Source organism: Jaculus jaculus, chromosome 4 (assembly GCF_020740685.1).
Source record: "Jaculus jaculus isolate mJacJac1 chromosome 4, mJacJac1.mat.Y.cur, whole genome shotgun sequence".
Classification (NCBI taxonomy): Eukaryota; Metazoa; Chordata; class Mammalia; order Rodentia; family Dipodidae; genus Jaculus; species Jaculus jaculus.
The window spans coordinates 98,077,302-98,099,555 of NC_059105.1; the positions used below are offsets into that span (position 1 = coordinate 98,077,302).

The 22,254-nt window shown below is 36.7% G+C and overlaps 1 protein-coding gene across 1 annotated transcript in view; it reads right to left on the reverse strand.

Moving 5' to 3' along the window:
- Positions 1-22,254, reverse strand: part of Arhgap15 (Rho GTPase activating protein 15) — a 671,175-nt gene that overhangs the window by 642,757 nt on the left and 6,164 nt on the right. The window lies entirely within an intron of this gene.

Genomic DNA, 22,254 nt, shown 5'->3' on the forward strand with positions numbered 1-22,254 from the left:
AGATGAGCTAAACTGTGGAAGCACCAGAGGAAGAGAAGCTTGCACCGCTTCCTCACATTTGTGATTCTCTCCAGCAGCCCCTCCCCGAGAGTCCCTGAACATATCCTCTCATTAAATCAGTATTTGCAATGCAAACACAGCTTTGACATGCTGGAAGCAAATCTCCTTCTAGCCTGAACATTGCTTCCAACTCTTACCTATGTAGACTTTGTGTCTCATCACTGGACATATGAGTATAATTTTGGACTAGTCAGTGGTAGAACTTCATATGAACCAAAAAAACATTCCTAATTTTAAAGGAACCAGCAATATTGATATCAGTAAGTTTGTTGCATAAACAATGGAGCTATGGTCATGTGGATGGTCAAGCTTGAGAGGCATTAAAGTACATAGAAAAAAAGTATTTTAATATGAGAAAGTTATTACTTCACAAATTCTTACATCACAACATAAAAATAAGTTATGTTTATTATTTCCTATATGCTTGTCAATATAATCAATAGTTTAATTCTTACAAAATTCCAAAGAAACAACCAACAACAAGTTTTAGAGGTAAAAACAAGGACTCAAGGGCTGGAGAGATGGTTTAGTGCTTAAGGTTTATGCCTGCGAAGCCTTAGGGCCCAGGCTTGATTCTCCAGGTCCCTTGTAAGCCAGATATACAAAGTGGTGCATGCGTCTAGAGTTCATTTGCAGTGGCTGGAGGCTCTGGCATGCCCATTCTCACTTACTCTATCTCTCCCTCCCTTTGTCTCAAATAAATAAACATAAATAAATAAAATAGATAAATAAAATGTTTAAAACTATGTCTTCAAAAAATACAGAACTCACGAAAATAATACCTTTCCTAATAACATGGACAAAAGGAAGTAGAGGTTCCTGATCCCAAAACGTAACAGAAAGGGACTAATTTTTGTGTGTCTATACAATGAATCAATAAATAATAAAAACAGGACAATCCACTCATGTATACAACTACAAAAAATGGAAAATTCATTCAGCTGAGCAAAAAATATCAGGCCTAAAGAAAAATGGAAATGTAGAAATACTCCCTTGGTATGGTAACCCTGCAACTCAAGAAAATTCAGCAGGAGTATGGGAAGTTCAAAGCCAGCATGAACTACACAGCAAGATCTTGTCTCAAAAAAGAAGAAAGAAAGAAGACAAGAAAAAGAAACGAAAACAAAAAGACAAAAAAAAAAAAAGAAGAGGGAAGGAAAAAGAAGGGCCTTATTTTGTGATTTTTACTTACATAATTTTCCTTAAAGTACAAATCAACATGTGGCAGAAAGGCAAACAATCATTGCTTGAGGAAAGAATGGAGGACATCATGGCTTAGTCTAAATACAATGTGACTTTTGGGATTTATTCATTTTCTTGATTAATTCTAATGAATAATCCACAATCATATACATATGTTAAAATGAAAAAGATGCTTAATAATTGGCCCTCATTTTAATTTGGTTACAATATACAATATTTTATATAAGAAATGTTGTTTTGATTCCTAACTCACTCTTTTGTTCTTATTCTTATGTGTCTACATGAACAATGTAATACAATTTATATAAAAGAATATAAAGAGTCTGTTCCATGGATATGAAGTGAAATTTGAGGTTATAATTACATTTTTTCTCTCTGTAGAAAAAAAATTAAAGTGGACTTGTCTTTCAAGTGGAAGTGTCCACATTACTCGACAACTTGCTTCAAATTCTAAACAGAGGATGTTTGTAGAATGAGCTGAGCCTCACCCAGCCTGAAGCCACTGTGTTTGCATAACCCAGACAAGTGCCATTTATAGGATGTGTTGCTTCCTATACATCTGCACAAGCTTTGGTCTCAAAAAACTTTGCATTCTTATATTGATTTTACAAGCAAAAAATATTTTGCCTATTGATATTTTACTGTCAAAAGGCAGGATTTTTTTTACAAAGTCTCTCTTCTAGCTTTCTTGTTTACTTAGAGATGCTTTCTAGATCTTCCTTCTTCAAGCTTTCAGTCAGGAAGGTCAGTGGCTCTCTCCCACCGGGTGTTAGGGCTACTTCTCTTAATCCCTGCTCCTTTTCCCACCCCTAGCTATTCCTTCCTTGTTCATCTGACCCCATCCTCACCTCTTGTTTGTACTTCTCTGAAGTAGATTCATTGCAAATAATATATATATATATTTTATTTACAAGAGGCAGAGAGAGAGAGTTAGAGAGAAAATGGGTACACAAGGGCCTTCAGCTACTGGAAGCAAACTCCAGACACATGCAGCACCTTATACATCTGGCTTGTGTGGGGCCTGGGGAATTGAAGCTGGCTCCTTTGGCTTTGCAAGCAAGTGCCTTAGTCACTAAGCCACCTCTCCAGCTCAATTCTTCTCTTTATTCAGCTTCTCATGTGCATTTCACCCCTTATGGCAGAATTTACATACCAAGTCCCCAGTCAATGCTAGACACTGTGGGTAATGCTGAACCTTGAAGATACGATGCTTTTTCCTGTGTGTTCATACTTGTTTGAATGTAATTTATAAGTCAGGGATACTAACAGATTGCAGTTTTATCATATATTTTAATGAGAGCTATATGAATGCAATTTTATTCCCTTAACATTTCTTTCTGGGGCTGGAGAGATGGCTTAGCGGTTAAGCGCTTGCCTGTGAAGCCTAAGGATCCCAGTTCGAGGCTCGGTTCCCCAGGTCCCACGTTAGCCAGATGCACAAGGGGGCGCACGCATCTGGAGTTCGTTTGCAGAGGCTGGAAGCCCTGGCACGCCCATTCTCTCTCTCTCCCTGTATCTGTCTTTCTCTCTGTGTCTGTCACTCTCAAATAAAAAAAAAATTAATTAAAAAAATTTCTTTCTGATCTACCTTCACTTTTATTCTATTGAGAAGGCAAGAAGATATAATGCGCACATGACAAGATGCAATGTGGTGAGTGACACTGTATTAGGCTACTGCATCCGGGTGACATGAGCACTAGTACTGCACTGCTGCAACACTGGTCCTGACAGCTGAGAGCTGGGAGGGCCCCAGGCCCCTACGGGGTGGGTGCTGAATACTCTATGCAGCTGTGCAGATGAGGAATGTGCACACAAGGAGCACGGGCAGGCAGCAGGAGACTCTCTCAGGCTCCTGCAGTAGCACATGGCTTAATACTAATGAACTTTTTATTTTTAGAACTTTTCCATTTAATACTTTTTGACTGGAATTTTCTGTAGGTATCTGAAACCATAGGTAACAAAATCATGGCTAAAAGGCAAGGAAGGCTGTCATTGTATTACCATGTAATTTATTTTGTCCTAATTCACATGTGTTCTTATATATTCAACTATTTTAGAGATTTCTTCTTTTGTGGAGCAACATATTGTTCTGAAGAGAATACAAAAGAAGGACACAAAACCTCTCCTTAACAATTCCTATCAGCATAAAAACATTATTTCTTAAGTTATTGGTCACCTTCCTATACTAGTGCACTACAGTTGGTTACGGGCAATACAGAAACAACACAACCATTAATGAGCATAAGAATATGCATAGTGGAGAAAGGATTAATCACCAAACTCAGGAGGAACTAGGACATGGAGAAAGAAATTCTATAAGAAAGATCAGATAGTGATGAATACAAGGTAAGGTCAGAGCAGGCTGGTGCACAGGTTTTCAAACCCTTGTCATATCACAAACTAAGTACCATCACGTACAAGCCATGTCTTGTTCCTCACTGACCATCAGTTTTCTAGATTTAGTAGGGTTGCTCTTAGAAACAACAGTGTTTGTTTATACTTATCACAATGCCAAAGCAATGTCGCACATGCTATTAACATAAGTGTTTTTGGTATGTTTGCCTGCTTAGATTCCCTCGATCTTCCTAGAGCCTCACATATCCTCAAAATGTTCTCTTTATTATATGCTATTTAGAAGGCATTGCTCTTTGTACAGGAGACACTCAGAGTGCTAGTGAATGACCAACCAAAATATTGAAGAAATGTATAATTGTATATATATTTTAGATACACATTGAGTATATAAACCTCTCAAAAAATAGCAAACTATCCCTGACTTGGAAATTCAAATGTGAATTACTTAAGCCTGGCTTCACTTTGTCTCTAGACTTCCTGATATTGTATGTAATGAGAGAAAAACAAGAATAGCTAGTGATGTTGCACTTGTTCCACTTTCAATCCTGATTTTAAAACAGGAAGCAATGATGTGAACATACTGCATAAGATCCACACAAACTTTGGCTCTGTTCACTCACTTGGTTCAGTGGTATTCTGGGCTCCATTTCCCCACTCAGCCTGCAAGAACCCAAGTAGGAAGAAACATGATATTCCATCTAATCACAAATTTCATAGCTGCTCTGCCAATTATTTATTTCACTGTTAATTACATGAAGGTTTAGCAGCAATATAATTTTGAGTTTGAAAGTAGAGTTTTGACATCTCTTTACAACCTCAGCATTAAGAATATATTAAGAAATTTCTCAGCTAGGAAAAAGTAAACTGGCCAAATGATATAGTCTCCCTGCTACTGAGGGATTCTGGATATTTTTCTCAAACTGCCATAGCCTGTTCAAAGTCATCTGAAGCAGTACCCAGGGCCTGCATCCCCAAATATACTTGGGATAGTGGTAGACTCCAAAGTCAAAGAAAGGGAAAGGATTCTAAAGGAAACCTAGCAGAGTTTAGGAACAAAACTGATCACAGTGCAGCCACACTAGGGATATGACAGGCTAGTCCTTCTGTTCAATCAGTGAATCTTTCTGTGATGAGATTGAACAAGTGCCAGTATACACGCCTACCAAAGCATTGTCAATGAGAAAATATCTAATAAGTTTCTTGGTAACATCATGTATTGCCTCTTGGCAGAATTTATTCTTTTTAATTTTTATTTACTTATTTGACAGAGGGGGCAGAGAGAAGGAGATAAAGGAAGAGAAAGAGAGAATGGGCACACCAGGACATCCAGCTACTGCAAATGAACTCCAGACACATGTGCTGCCTTATGCATCTGGCTTGCACAGGTCCTGGGGAATCGAACCTGGGTCATTTGGCTTTTCAGGCAAGTGCCTGAACTGCTAAGAAATCTCCCCAGACCCCTTTGTGGGATTTCTAAGGACCAGTGGTTTATAAATATTTCACAGTAAGTGCAAAGCAGAATGAAGCAATGTTATTCATACCTTATGTGACCAATATTCATATTCCTGGTGATTCACATACATTTTTAAAAGCATAAGGAATACCATATTTCCATTTCAGAATAACACTGATGCTTGCTTCTTATTGCAAAAAAAAAAAAAAAACAACATGTACCTTGAAACTTGGGTTTCTTTTAGGCCTTAGATATTTTTCGTCTAGCTAGAAGAACTATGTTACATGACATGGTCACCACAAATCATATCAGAGTATCATGTTCAGCCCCAGAGAATTCAATTTTATTTCAGCCCCAGAGAATTCAATTTTATGAGAATGAGTCTGAATTTCAGTGTGCAGCAGATGACCCAGAAGAGCCAAGGCTCCTCTGTCTCCAGATGAAGAAAACCACTACGTAGTAAGACTCTTCCTGTCTCTGAGTGTGTGGGAAGAGCTATCACTTCAGGCCTGTGAAGAGCTTGTGGTAACTCCACAGACTAATATTGCTTCTTAGAGAAATTCATCTCCACCCACTGGAAAGATCTTATGTGGATCTGTGCTAGTGCAAAGCATGTTTGTTTCCCTGTGGAAATGACTTGTGGCTGTGGTAGCTCCAATAATGTGTGGCACAACCTCCGTGTCATGCTTTCCTGACAGGTCAATAATTAACTTGCATTGCAATTGTTTGCCATCTCCACCACAGCAGCCATTTACCAAAAATAACATTTTAATTTCAATTTCCTTCCAGCTCACTTTCCTTTCTTTTTCTCCCTGTGGCTTCTACATCTCTATTAAGTCTAATTTCCCCAGACCACTTCCATAATCTGAGAGAGTGCAATAAAACCTAGTTGCAAAAATGTCAACTATAATGAGAAAAGAAGATCAGAGTAAAGGAATTTGATCATAGCCACCCTACTGGGTAACATTGTCTTTGACTGGGCAGGTATTTTATATATAGGAAATGTGATAATAAGGTTTGGCATTTATTTAGCTATGTCAGGGATCTGGGGGGAGCCTACATTTACTGAAAATGTCTGGTGACTGGCTCAGATGTACAGGTAAATTGTAATGCCTCCATTGTCCTTGCATGAGGCCATTGTAAGTGGTGAAAATCCATTCTGAAAGTGGAATAAGTCCCAAATTTATGTGGTAGGCAACTTTGATATGCATTACATATAGGCATCCTACTGCCACCCCTGATTCCTTTGGGCATCTCAGCTGTTTAAACTTCATTCTTGCATGGACGAAGTAGCTGATTTTTACTTCAAATATTTATTGAGCCTTTCCTCAAAGAAATAGACTTTGTATATCCCACAGGTTCTACAACCATCCTGCATAGAGGGATTCACAAATATACTTGCTTACCATGTACTCTGAGAAGAGGGCAATAGAGAATGGAGCAAGAGCTAACTTCAGGTGAAGGCGTCCTTAAAAATAGATGCTAAGTGCTGGACAGGACTTCAACAGGGAAGGGATCGAAGTAGACATTTGAACTTAGGTCAATAATTTAAGTAAACTAGGCGTGAGTGAGTATTCCTTTAAGATGACCTAGTATGAGTGATTAGTAGAAAGTGAGCGAGTAGTAGGTTAGGGCTGAATTAATATAACTGTAATTGCTTTTAAGAGTTTGGATTTGTCTTAAATGTCCTGGAGACACTTAATTACTTTATTAAGGGCTAATACTTTTTCAAAAGATTGGGTTAAAATAGAGCCAAGAGAACAGGCCCCAACTTGTATAGTAGCCTTCTCAGGAAATACTTTTTCAGGAAATATATATCAGAATGACTATCAGTGCATCCATTCGTAAAAGACAGGCCTGTGACAAAATGGGGAAAAAAAAAAAAAAAAAACTTCCAGAGTTTTAGAAACTGCAGTTTGAACATCCAAGTACAGGGCTAATGTTTCTAGGTGCCACAAATATGAGCGATAGGAGTGAAGGCTTTAAGAAAAAGGTACCAGGTACAACTGTATTAGATTCAGAAGACAGATGAAGAATGAGATTAGTGGAATGTCTTCTCATTTTCTTTCTGATAGGCAGGTAAGAATCCACCAAAAAATTACGTGAGAACAAAATGTCTGGACCACTGTAATTACAGTTAGAGACTTAAAAAATCTGTGAAATGACCATCTCCTTAGATACAGAGGAACATTCCTAAGGGCATATGTAATGAAAGCACTTGTTCCCCCAGTGTTGACTTAATCTAGCAAGAAATGTTGAGCTGCTTTCCCCCTCTTGATACAAGTACCAGCCACAGGAAAACAGTGATTATCAGAGGGCAATGAAAATAAAATGTGGCTCAAAGCTCAGTTGCTTATATTCACTGTACTAGAAAACATTGAAAACTAAAGAGGATCTCACATAGGCCCTGTGACAGGACCAGGTGAAAGAGTGTCAGTGATTTGATTTTTACCATTTCTTGTTTTAATGTGATTTTTGTATCTTAAAGAACTTTAACTCAGTGACAAAGTCTTCTTATCAAGCTGATTTAAGCAAATTATCCATTAATTGCAGTTATACCAGACTCTGTCTTGGCTGATATGGGGTTCAAAGATGAATAAGTTGCATATTACATAATTAGTGCTCATCAGTGATAGCACTGATCAATAATGGACAGTATTAACATGGCTGATTTTTATTTCATTTACTATATTTCTTGTGTCTATAACTGTTCTCCTAATTCTGCTTTCTCTAAACTTTGAATTGACTGGATTGGATCTTAGTGCTAACAGAGCTTATTTGGGGACACAAGAGTACTATGGTTGTCATGAAAGATAGTGACTAGATGACTATGTCATAAAATAAATATTTTTTTAGAATATGCCCTCTAATACATTTAGAAGCCAGATCTCTTTTGCTTATTTATGTGAAAACACCCACATCTTAAGTGCTATAGGAGTTATTCTTTTTTGTATGAGTGAGCCTTACTGTGTTAGTGTAAAAAGACAAATTGATCACTCTTGAGTAATTACAGGAAAACCAAGAAACAAGACTCCAGATGCCCCCTTCAGGTGCTGCACTCAGCCCACCTCACCCCACCAAAGAAAAGCAGTAGTCTGTCTTCTTTGTTTTGTTTTTGAACTCTGTATAAATGAAAATTTTTAAATGTATTAATGTTCCTAGTTTTACTAATACATTTAATTGGATAGATGAATGATATGTAAGAATTTTTCACATTTTTCTATTAGGTCACCTGCCTTTTACTTACTACTTAAAAAGATTGCCTAATCTTCTTTCTTTTCTTTATTTCTTCTAGGTAGGGTCTCACTATAGTCCAGGCTAACTTGGAATTCACTATGTAGTCTCAGGGTAGCCTCTGACTCACAGGGATCTTCCTACCTCTGCCTTCCAAGGACTGGGGTAAAGGTTTGCACCACCATGCCTGGCTCTGTTTACATATTCCTGATTCAAGTCACTTTTAATGTGTATGTTGGAAAATTATATTCTTCCCACTCTTGGGTTTCCTTCTCTCTCTCTCTCTCTTTTTTTTTTTTTTTTGGCAAGCTCAACAGGCTGGCCATTTTTTTAATGTGAGAGTGAGAGTAAGAAAGAGAGAGAATTGGCATGCTAGGGTCTCCAGACATTTTAATCAACTCCAGATGTGTGCACCACTGTGTGCATGCCAAAACTTGCATACTTGTACCACCTTGTGTGTCTGGCTTATGTAGGACCTGAAGAGTTTTGTTGGTTTATTTTAATTAATAGGAGGCATTAATTTTAATATTTTCTAAAATGTCACTCTTCCCTCTTGTTAATACTGATTTATTTTCTTTTTATTATTTTAGAGACAGTGAAGGGGGTGGGGAGAGAGAGACTTGGCACACCAGAGCCTCAGCCACTACAATCAAATGCCAGATGCTTGTACCACCTACTGGGCATGTATGACCTTGTGCATGCCTTGTCTTTGTGCATCTGGTTTAGGTGGAATCTGTAGAATTGAACATGGGTCTTTAGGCTTCACGAACAAGCACCTTAACCCAAAAGCCATCTCTCCAGCTCAAACTCTGCTTTTTACTAAATGAACCTGTCATAATACAAAGCCAAACATACTTGCATCTATATCTTCTTCTAAATTACTTGTAGTTTTAGTTTTAGTTTTAAAACTGTAATTCAACTGGATATGATTTTTTAGTTTGGTGGGAGGCAGGGGTGAAAATTCTTTTCATAGGGATAGCTCATAATATATAATTTTAAACTGAAATGAATTGTCATGTGTCATGTTCATGAAGGTGAGGAAGGAGCAAGAATGGGCTCACCATCTAAAGAGATAAGTTGCTTGGATGCTCTAGAAGCCTGAATAAAGGGGGAAATTTGTCAAAACCAAAGAATCCAACAATGTCATATATCAGTCATAAGTCAGAGTAAACATTGGCAAATGGAAATGCAAATTTAATAGGAAGATTATACAACAAGTAGGCAGAAATAGCCAGTGGCAACTTAAGAGTGGCAAGACTGAGAGTCCAGACTTGATAATAACTAGGAAGCTTGTTAGCAAGTCTCAGAGTTCCCAGCACAAGACAGCTGTTCATATCCAGCTCAAATGCTCACAGGGAATTCAGGCAATAGTGAAGCAGGGCTGCAGTCCTACAAAGTGGCCTGCCAAAAATGCTGAACTTGGAAATAAGGTAGAAATGGACATGGGAATAAGGTAGAAATGGGTGGACACTGAAAGCCCAGACCAAGAGCCAAGACCACTTATTTCAATTTATTATTAAAACCACAAAATCCCATTCCACTGAAATTAAAAGTTATCAGCATGTAGTTAATATTGCTCCTAGGAGAATACAATAGAGCAGTAGTTTCCAATGGCCAATATGGAGCTTATTAAAGTCCTAGATGCATCTCCCGCACATATTCCAAGTCAGTGTGAATGGGAAGGAGTCTGTGAAGTGTACGGTTGGATGTCACCCCTCAGTTATTCATTCAGATGTATCCTGGCTTTACTTTTGTAAAAAAAAAAAAAAAATTACAAGCTATTTTTATATCTTTGTTGTCTTAAAATAATAAAATATTGGCAATTATTTGATGATGCCTTCACTGTCTCTTCTTCTGCCCCCCTACTTCCCCTCCCCTCCCCTTCTCCTCCTCCTTTTTCTTTTTCCTCTCCCCCTTCTCTCTCACTAGATATCAAGCCCAGGGATTCACACACTGAGCCATAATGTCCTCTCATTTTTACTTTGTTTTAATCTTCATAAACACTGGACTCATCCTGTCCATTTTGCTGCAGATTTTTAGGAGAAAAGGCCCACTTCACAATGCATAGGTAAGGGAATATCATATGATTCACTGTTGGTAAGTTGATAAAAACAGACACTGGTATATGAAAACAACCTTGCAGATATCTGAGTTAAGATTATACTATGATATTTATATAACAAAGCTAAAATCCAATCCTAAGTGTTGCTATAAAATGAATCCTTTCACATAAGATATCGACCTTAATATATCACATCACAGCAATTAGAATCTATTGGGCCAAGTGCAACACAAAAGGGCTTTGTTACTATTATTATTTTGTTTCTTGTTTATACAATGAACTTGATGTATAAGAATTGAATTAAAATGGGGAAAACAATTTTCCGTCTTAAAGAGTAGAAGGTTGGGAAATGTTCCACAAAGTATTTAATCAAACTTCATTTCAAACAAGCAAGCATATGAAAAAGGTGTAAAAATATTTTCCAGTCCATATTACTTAAATTGAGATTTTTTTATTGTATTTTTCCTTCTCTATCTTTGAGGACTCTTCAGTATCCTATGTTTGTTGTATTCTGTCAACATGTCCAGTTCCTTCGGAATAGTTGAAGGCTCTCCCCATGCCTTTACACTCCTGAAAGGCTTCATAAGGGAGATGTTTGGGAAGCTAGACCCTCCATCTCCACAAGGAACTCCCAAACTTTTGTTTTCCTTTCCTCAGAGTTCCCAGAACCTCTCCACCAAACCCAGTGAGAGATATAGGCAGTGACTGCTCATCTTCTACCTAACTGGGTTTCAGCTAACTGGATATTACTATAATATTAGTTATGTAACCAAATTTCTATATTAATTTAGTCTCCTTACAAAGAAAAATATTAATGCCAGGCATAGTGGTACATACCTTTAACCTCAGCACATAGGAGATAGAGGCATGAGGACTGCCGTGAGATCAAGGCCACACTGAGACTACATAGTGAATTCCAGGTCATCCTGGACTACAGTGAAACCACACATCCAAAAAGCAAAAAGTAAAAAATAAACAAATTTTTTGTTTGAGCACATTGAAGTCAAAAGTAATTGCATAAGCACTTAGAGTTTTGAAACAGTATTCAAGATACTTTTTATGTTTATTATTATCATTATCATTATTAACAAGATGTTTTGTATGGATATGTTAGTACCTTCTTTTCCTCGTTCCTGCCCCCATTCCATTGGAGACCCTTCTCAGTGGGGTTGCAGGCATTCCCCAAGGAGTTGTAGTTTATGCATTGTGGGAGCAGCAGTCATTTAATTTTGGGGGGGAGGGTATGCCTCTGGGCATGATGTCTCAACCTGTGGCTCTTATAGTCTTCCCAAACCCATCTTCCGCAAAACTCCCTGAGCCAAGTTGGGTGATTTTTAAGTCTACTTCAGTGATGGGCTCTTAGGAGCCTCTGGATCTCTACTTTGGTCAGTGTTGAGTATCTTCAGGGTCTGTTTCTTATACCCTGGCACTGATTATCAAGAATAGAATGGAAGCAGCACTCTTGCTCATCTCCCCAATTCCTCTGTGGATTCAGCTGTGGCCTGGCTGAAATGCACGGGGTACTTTTTCTCCTCTGGTCTTGCTACCTTTCTGTGCCCACCATAAGCACCCTCCCTATTTCTATTTTTCAAATGTTTGAATCAGATTTCCCATCAATTTGTGAGGCTTTGCTTATTTATTTCCTTTGTCATGGCTTCTTCTGAGACTTGGAGAATGTTATCTCTTAATAGATAGCATGTCTGATGAAATGTTTATTCAGCCACACCCTTGCTGCATTTCCCCACTTTGTGTACTGGTGAACTTCCTTTGTGTGTGTTTGTGTGTGTGTGTGTGCGCTCATGTGTGTGTGCTCATGTGTTAGTGCAAGTACAGGTTTGTTTGTGTGTAGACAGCTGTCACTATTATCATCACCTTACAAAGTATAAAATCTCTTATCTCCCCTAAGACAATGCTTCTACACAAGTGAGGATGAGACTCACAACTACCATTTGCAGTAAACAGTAATATATTCACTATTACTCAGTAAAGTTAAACTTTTGCAGATATTTTAATGATTTTAAAATGCTTTGGAAAGAGTTGGCAGCAGAATAAAATTTATTCTTTCTAGTTAAGAAAATGAACCCAGTCGTGAAATCTAGACAGCCAAAACAGACTTAAATGAAAAATGCTATATATAAATGGATGATTTTTCACAGAATAACTGAATATTTTAACTGATCTCCAAACATGTATTAGGGGTTACAAAATATAAGTTCATTTGGGTGACTTGTTCTCTCTAATCATTCTGCTCCTGCTTACTTAACGGCAGCTGCAAGTTCAAGAAGAGATGGAAAAAATCGGCAGGCAGCCAACCATATTCAACCCACTAGACATATGTTGTTGGGCCTGAACAATGTTTGAGGATGTTTTGAATCAATTTCCAATTGAAAATGAGGGCTGACGCTCATTTTTAAAAAAAAAGAAGAAGAAGAAAGAAAAGAAGAGGAAAGAAAAGATCTGAAACTTAAAAAGATCATTAGACTTGGCACACTGGCTGGTAACAGCATGAGGAAGCTCACTACTCTGTCCTTTAGACAGGACAGAGACCATTCTGGGTCCATGTTCTCTCTGAACCACTTCTCTCACATAGGGTTTCTGGTAGTCTATGGATATTTATGACAGTGGCCTTTGATGTGAGTCACTTCTAGGAACATTCCTCCTCTATTGTGAATTTAACATAGTTTTTGCTACCTATGAAGTTAATATAATTTTCATTATTATTATTTATTTATTGGTAAATTCAAGCTGGTAGGATTAGAGATGAGAAGAGAGCCGAGAGATGGTTATACTGTTGTAGAGAAAAGCTTGCCAGGCATCACCTCATTCATTCTTACAATGTTCTCAATGTGATTGCTGTCAAAGACAGTAGGACCGTGGGCTGTGCTCTTTAAAATGGGTAAGCAAGTTCCTCTCCTCTCCTTTCCTGCTTTGGCCTCTTTTTTTGGCAGACATTTATATACTGGCTTATACTATTTTCTGTTCTCTACTTAACTTGTGTGCCTTTTCTGCCCAGTTGACTGTAAGTGTCAACATCACACATCCACACCATATATGCCATTGTTGTGGTTTGAATGCTACAGACACTTGGTGCCTCTCTCAAATTCCATGCCACTAATGTACCAAGAAACATCGGGGTTCCTTGCTACCTCAGTTTTACCATCATGTTTGAATGCCTGAGATTTCTAATCAGTTTCAAGTGTTAACTGGATTTTGCTATGTCATCTCTATGTCTTCCCACCTTGAATGGCCAATAAACCCCCCATATGGTACAGTGTGGACAGAGAAGCCAGAACAATCACCTCACCTTAACTTTTCTTCATCTACAGACCAAGTGTCTACACATAGTCCATACAGCCTAGCCCCCTCTTTTCATTCCAAAATGGCTCCCACCAAGATCCAGCCACCTACTTGGTAATCTCTTTTCTTTTTTTCTTTTCTCTTCTCTTGTTTGCTTTTCTTTCTTTCTTTTTTACCTGAGAACATTGCTGTATGAATTTCATGTTTAATCATCATATTTCTATCAGGTTGTACTCTTTTATTCTCTCTCCTCAGCCCCCATTCCACTTCAGTGTGCTTCTCAGTGTGATTGTCAGCATTTACTGTGTGGTCATGAATGGTTCACTTGGTGTCTGTTGGAGCGGCAACAATACCTCAAGTACACCCTTCTACTTGGTGGCTCTTACACTCTTTCTGCTCCTAACCTAGGGTCACTGTCATATAACCATAGGATCTTCCAGCAATCCCTGTTTGCTTATCTCATCATTGTTTCCTCAGCACTTTCAGACTAAGATTGGTATATTCACTCAGCTGTCACAATGTAATACTGAGCTTGTTTGCAAAGCAGAACATTTCTTAACTTGTTCAATAATTTGGATCCTGAACCTCAGTTTCCTTTCCTATTTTTCTACCTCAGACATATTTTGTTGTGGCCTAAGAATACCTGAATCCCGAACAACCTATATTACCATCTGTACAAAAATAGATTTAAAGTAAAGTGGGTCATGAAAATTTTACATTTTTCTTTATCTAATTTTCTCAGTCAAATCTCAAATTTGAGTTAATGGTTTCATACAACATTTTAACTTACTCTGTGATAAATATGAATTCTTCAAAATTAATGGGTACTTTAGTGAAAACAGAACTCAAGCTGTAAAATTTAAAATTCCTTATCAGAGCTGGAGAGGTGGATTAGTGGTTAAGACACTTGCCTGCAAAGCCAAAGGACCCAAGTTTGATTCCCCAGGACCCACATAAGCCAGATGCACAAGGTGGCACGTGTTTCTGGAGTTCATTTACAGTGGTTTTAGGCCCTAGCACACCCATTTCTCTCTCTCTCTCTCTCTCTCTCTCTCTCTCTCCCTCCCTCCCTCCCTCCTTCCCTCCCTCTCTATCTCTTTCTCTTTTTCTTTCTCATAAATAAATAAAATATGTTAAAAAAATTTCCCCATCACCAAAACTTGGTAAACAAACAAGAGAAGAATTATCTCTTCTTCCCTCTTCCCTTATATATCTATCAGGTACTCTCTCACACAGCTGTGCAGAGGAAATGAAACTAATAGCAAGACATTGCTCTTGATAACTTTCATAATCACACAATAATACTCAGAATTCAAATATCCCAAATCAACCAAGTCTGATTTTAGATCACAGTGAAAGAAAACCGGGTCCCAGATTGATTTACCTAATAGTAAAATTACAAATGCTTATACAATTTTTTATAATGATTACTATGTACCTCACTTTTGACATATGTTGTTTTCTTTAGTTTTTGTTATTCTGAAGAAACCTCATGTTTATACACACAAGGAAGCTCAGGCTCAGAAGGATTAAATAACTTGCACAAATAATACATCTAATGTCTAGCAATGGTTGGAGTCCAGGTTTGAATTATATTTTTTAATCTCTGTTCTGAGCTGTTTTCTTCACACCTAACTATTTCCATTTAGAAGAAAAATGCTGTAGACTAGAATATGAAAAAAAGGTATGTTCTGAAGCTGAAAACAGATGGGTTCTAATCACCATATGTTCATGCACTATTTAATTTCTCCATGTTTCACTGGACTTTTTCGACTGGACTTATGAAAAGTTCCTGATAAATTTGATGTGTTAATGGAATATTCTTTTTATGTCACCCCAAATCTTACCAGGATATATAATTAACATGTCAATAAAATAATTAATAAAAAGTTTACTGCTTTTCTACACTGGCTTGAGAGAATAGAAAGAACAATATTTCCAAATCTACTTCCATAACCGTATATAAACTAAATAAATGGTGGACATTGTTACATGTAGTAAGTAACTTTTAACTGAACCATCACCATTAAAGACATAAAATAAAGATGAGAAAAATAAAAAAGATAAATTGTGACATCAAAACAAGTAAGCTTTTCTACCAGATCCCATACAAGAGTCGACTGATGCCTAGGACAATAAGTGAGAATGTGACGGAGAGATTGCTAAATCACTTTGGAAAGACATATTTAGCAAGAGAGTACAAACACAAACACGTAGCAATGGATTGGATTTGTGGAATAAGGAAGTGGAAGACTCCATGATCGCTTACTTAAATGAACCCAGGAATACAAGTGTCTTGGCAAATATTAGAAGGAAGAGCTAGATTTTATATGAGAAGTGGTGGGGTTAACTTGGGGCATAATCAGCTTAAATTGTACATGGGACATCATGAAAAAAAAATACTAAGTGACAATTATAAATCAGGAATAGAGAAGTAAAACTTGTAGATAAACAAGGCTCAGCTCATATTGTTGAGATATAATTTTAAATCATAAGCATGGAAAAAATGTTGAAGAAGTCTTACAAGAAAATATTCTAGAGCTATGACATTTAAATGAAAGGTGTGACTGCTAGCATTGGATCACTTTCACAAAATACTTAAGATAACAAAGTTATAAGAATTTTTTGTTTGTCTCATGGTTTGAGAGTCCACAGTCACTGTACCCACTTGCTGCTTTGGGAACATCATGCTAGGTAGCATGTGGTGGAATTACAATTGACCTTATGGTAGTCATGACATACTACAATACATACAATGACATATTTGCTCTAACTGGCCTAAACTCCTAGCGTTTTTACAACACCACTTTAGTGCCACTACATTAGGGCCACATCACCTTTGGGGGACATTTAAGATCCAAGTTATAATGAGTAATGCAAGTAATTTAAAATTTTATTGTAGCAACATTGAATGAAGAAAACAGATGGAGAAATAAATCATAAGAACATACATTATTAAGCCCAATATGCCATATATAATATTCTGAGCATATAATAAATACAAATATATTAATGGGCTATTTTAAAACACTTTATTTTGAGTGGGAGAGATAGCTTAGTGGTTAAGGCACTTGCCTTTGAAGCCTAAGATCCTGGGTTTGATTCCCTAGGACCCACATAAGCCAGATGCATGTGGGGGTGCATGTGTGTGGACTTCATTTGCAGTGGCTGGAGACCCTGGTACACCCATTTTCTCTCTCTCTCTCTCTCTCTCTCTCTCTCTGTCTGCCTCTCTTTTACTCTTAAATAAATATAAAAAAATTAAAAAAAATATTTGTAGTAAATCACTGAAATTCACTCAAAATTTAATTGGGTCTAGCCATAGTTCAAGAGTTTCATAGCTATTTGAGACTAGTTTCTAACATATGGGTCAGTGGGATTTATAAAGGAATTTATGGGATTTTAGATCTGAGGGAAAAGGAGAAAAGTATCTGCAATATAAGATAAACTATAGGGAAAACTTTTCTTCTTTACATTTTACATCAGACACAGATAAAAAATGGAAAATACAGAAACTGAACTAAGCAATATTCTTCTAGGGCATGGTGGCATGCATCTGTAATCCCAGCACTTGGGAGGTAGAAGCAGGAGGATCAACAGTTTTAATCCAGCCTATGTCACATAGTAGTACCCTATTTAAAAAATATAATAGAGGGCTAAAAAAAGGATTGGTGGTTAAGGCACTTGTCTGTGAAGCCTAAGGACACAGGATCAATTCCTCGGTACCCATGTAAGCCAGATGCACAAGTTGGCATATGCCCCTGGAGTTCATTTTTCAGTGGCTGGAGGATCTGGAGTGGCCATTTTCTATCTGCCTATTTTTCTTTCTCACAGAGAAATAAAATAACAAATAAAGCATAATAAAATTGAACAGAAATAAAAGAAAAATCAAAATTTCCTAACTGCTGCTAGTGAACAGACTGAGAACTTGTAGTGTAGCGTCAAGAAACCAAACAAACATGAACTCTGCAGTACTCCAGCACAGCTACGGACTGTGACCCAGCAGAGCAACTGTACATTTAGACACTTGGCCTCTTAGCTGTTTAGTTCTTTATCTTTAAAATGAGACTACCAATGCCTGTGTATGATTTTACTGGATACCAAATATCATTAAGTATATAAAAACCTCTCTTATATAGATAATGAAGAATCATGTCTTTATTAGCCATACTACTCCAATAACTGATCCTGATGAATGTCTCATGTTATTATAAGTATCTTGATGGCAAAGGATGTCATTTAATTTTCATAGAACTATGATACTCTTTGTACAATGAGTGATGTACCACTGGGGTAATCAACATTGTTCTTTCTCTCTCTCTAACATTAGACTTCCTGTAAGAAGACTGTCAAAGTATAAATAAGTAGTATTAACAATATTTATTAGCCTCAGATTACTTGACTTCCCAGTGCACCTAGCAGAAAGATGAACTTAGGTTGTACCGTTTAGTCCTTCAAATTCAAGTATGAAGTTAATTAAAGCAGAAAGATCAAAGAACAGAGACAGACATTTCTTCTGACTCAACACCCAGTTTTCTGAGCATTCTACTTTCTGTAGCACTTTAAAGATGTCCTGTTGCCTCAAGTCTTAGAAGTAGTCAGTAAGACTAGAACACAAAAAGTATTCTAAGCTTATCTATAGTTATCATAAAATTATTCTATTCAATTAATTATTTTTTAATAAAATAAAATTTAAGTGGTTAGAGGAGTTTGGTGTTTTCTATCTGTTCATGACAATGTTTTAAACTGGTGGACAATTTATTAAAACTTTCAAAAGCACCATAAGATACTATGGATCCCAGAAAAACATTAAATAGCTGCCAGGTTACTAGAAACACCACATATAAAATATATATAGTAGCATTTATTTGAAATTTATTTATAACTTTTCTTCTCCTAAAATTTTCTATTTTTCAGACCCAGTAGAATCACACATTTCCAGGACACCCTTGTGACTTCTACAGAGCATGTCAACTTCTACATTTATTCTTTCACTCATTAAATACATATTGACTGATTATTACATGCCACTACTGTTCTGGGTTCTAAGTAAATTGTTGTAAAAAGAGACAAGATCACTCCTATCATGAACCAGATTTTCTAAAAGAAAAACAAACATTGAACAGCTTGAAAGATGAATAATAAATTTCCATCTGTGAAGAAAATCAAAAGCAGAGAAATGAGATACACAAGGCTTTGTGATCAAGAAAGCAGACTGAATTTTATTAGCAGGGCAATCGAAAACCATTTGGAATGAATTTTCTACATCTTAAAGATTACTATAACTGTTCCTTTGGCATGACTATTGTAGGAAGAGCTGAAGCACAGGGGAGGGTCTAAGAGTTCTGAAGTAACAGACATGGGAATAATAAGGAGTGACTGACCCCTCGCTTTCTTCCCATTCACTCTTTTAAAGTACAAAGCTATTAGTTAAAAGTCCAAGTAGTCAATCAATGTTTTATGTTTATAAAAATATGTGAATGCATAAAAATATTTAAGTAATAGCAATCATTTTTGAAATAATAGATTATAAAAATATAATAGAAGAGCAGGGCATAGTGGTACATGCTTTTAATCCCAGCACTCAGGAAGCATTAGGATCACCATAAGTTCAAGGCTACCCTGAGACTACATCGTGAATTCCAGGTCTGCCTGGGTTACAGTGAGATCCTACTTAAAAAAAAAAAAAAAAAAAACTATACATACATACATACATACATAATACATACATACGAAGGGGTTTCATTTATAAAAAGTTCCTCTTTTCTATATCTTTATTCATCACCAATATCATTAATGACTGTGAGAGATGATCTTCCTAAAAATATACTTATACATGTAGAGGCAAAAATCTTAAATATTTGTTCTGAGACCCATCAAACACTTCAAGTCAAATACATGCAAATAAGTATGTTTTTTCTATAAATTGAAATTAGTGGTGAGTTTGATAGGTATTTTTTTAATCTTATGGTATCAAAATATTACATATTTTAGTGTAATAACTTCTCACACTTGGGGGGAGAAATCTCATAGCATCAGCAAGCAAACACAAAACATCTTCTCCCCTACCCCCCAAAAAACAATTGCTGAGAGGAGCTGGAGAGATGATGGCTTAGAAATTAAAGTGCTTGCTGTCAATGCCAAAGGATCCAGGTTTGATTCCATATAAAGCCAGACTCACAAGATGGCACATGCATCTGGAGTTCGTTAGCCATGGCTAGAGGCCCTGGTGTGCACATTATCTCTATCTGACTCGCTTTGCCTGTCTCTCAAATAAATAAAAATTAAATTACATTTTAAAATATATAAAGCTTTTTTTTAAAAAAAAGATCTGAGAAAGACAAGATATAAGAGCCACCTTTGAAAAAAAAATAGAAGCTATATTTGCATATTTTCAGACTTTTAGCTTATGAATTGGTAGAGTATGGGATAGAGAAGGGAAAGAGTAGAATTGAGTATAATTATAGGTTACTATCCAGAAAGACAGATGGATTGATGATGCTGTGATAGCTGACGAAGATGGAAAAAGTGAGAAAAGCAGCTTGGGTGGAGGGATCCCTTCTGAACATACTCATTTTGGAATGGACAGGTAGTCAATTGCATTTAATCTTAATGCTGTTAGGGTTTGAGACCAACCAGCATATATATCATATTTAATCTCATGAGAGTAAACACTATCTAGGAATAAAATTTCAAAGATAGGAGATGTCCAAAGTCTTAGCCTAAGATATTTCAGCATTTAGAAGGATGGATGACAATGAAAGATAAGTGAAAGAGATTGAGAACTATTAACTAGGTATTCTGGAAGAAAAACCAAACATGTGAAATATCCAAGAAAAAATGAAAACATAATTTCAATACAGAAGGAATCTTTAATTGCTTTAAGTGTAGTTCACATATTGGCCAATATGAAAGCACATAAATGGTCATCATATTTGAGCAAATGATGACCTTTGGGGCTTTGCTGGTAGCGTGTGCTGTAATATTTCTAAAACAGGAGATTTATATGTATAAATGTGTATTTAATGGTTTTCTTATTCGTGTGTTACTTGGCCACTTCAAAAAAAATTTGTTTGGTTGTAAGATATACTTAATTTTTTGTTACCTTAATAAATTTTATTAGTATAATTTTGTGGAGTTCTAAATTCATTAATGATCTCGATTGGATTTAGCTAATGACTAATAAAAAAAGAAAATTATCAATTTTAAAATCCACATTTGTAGTTGGGCATTTTGTTGCATGCCTATAATAAAGCACTAAAGTCACCAAGGCAAAAGGATCATAGCAAGTGGGAGGTCAGCCTAAGCTACCAAACAAGTTTGAGGACAGACTGAGTTCCATAGAAAGACTAACTAAGATAATTAAGAAAAAGTAAAAACCCACAATTTTACTGCATGTTATTGACAAGGGAATCTTTTGAAGTAAAATATTCATTTTAGTTCTTGGCAGCAGGAAATCCTCACTGTCATCAGATGAGCTTTCAACTATTTCAGTGGAGACAGGAACAAGGAAGCATGAAGTCCCACAACTTCCTCTTCTTGTTTTTTTTCATATCTCTATCCAAATTCATCTACATTCACGCTCATTAAAGTGTGCGTCCTTCTGTTTAAGGTTATTTATCTACTTTAGTGATTACACCCATCTGTCCCAAGGTCCTGAGAGACTTGTGGTGTTTCTGGATGTATTGTTTTATTTGCATTATTTTGCCTCCTCTTTCATTTGAGCAGTAGCATTGCTGACACTCCCTTTTTTAGTTAGTGTCCTTTTTAGTCTTTTGTAAATGGGTATATCATGCAAGCTATCCCAAACTCTTTACTTCCTCTGACATCTCACTTCAAGACTTGAATTTCAGTGAGACCTTGGTTTTTAATTATACAGTTAAGACCCCATCCTTTCATAATGAAAACATACAACTCAAGTCTTCTTAAAAACAAGTTCAAAATTCACCTACCATGGCTCAGGGAACTTTGCAGAAGAGGGGGGTGGAAAGATTGTAAGAGCCACAGGTTGAGACATCAGGCCCAGAGACATTCTCTCCCCCTAAGAACAACTGACTGCTGCTCCCACATTACACAACCCCATAAGGAATATCTGCAACCCCACTGAAGAAGATCCCCAGAGGGTACCAACACATGATGTATCCATACACAGTATGTTGTTAATAATGCTACTACTACTAATAATATTTACAGAGAAAAAATAATAAATAGCCAATGTTAATTCATAAAAAACAAGTTCAACCTCAGTCATAACAGTAGACATGCCATGATAAAATGATATTGAGATATAATTCTGTACAAATTTTGACACCTAAAAAGGTTGGAAACACAGTTTGTTGACCTGTAATCCTATCACTCTGGAAGCTTAGGCAAGAGGTAGGAGCCACCAGCAGAACTCTCATGAAGTGCTTATCAGAGTTCAAAGGCTAACACTCAAGTGAATGGTTGTTTAACAATGCCATCAGAACTATTTCATTCTTTGTCTCATATGTAGCTTTTCTAGGAATTTATTCTATGTATTTTGAAATATTTATAATTATATCAAGACATTCATTTGTTTAGCAAAACCTAAAAATTTCCATTTCTATGA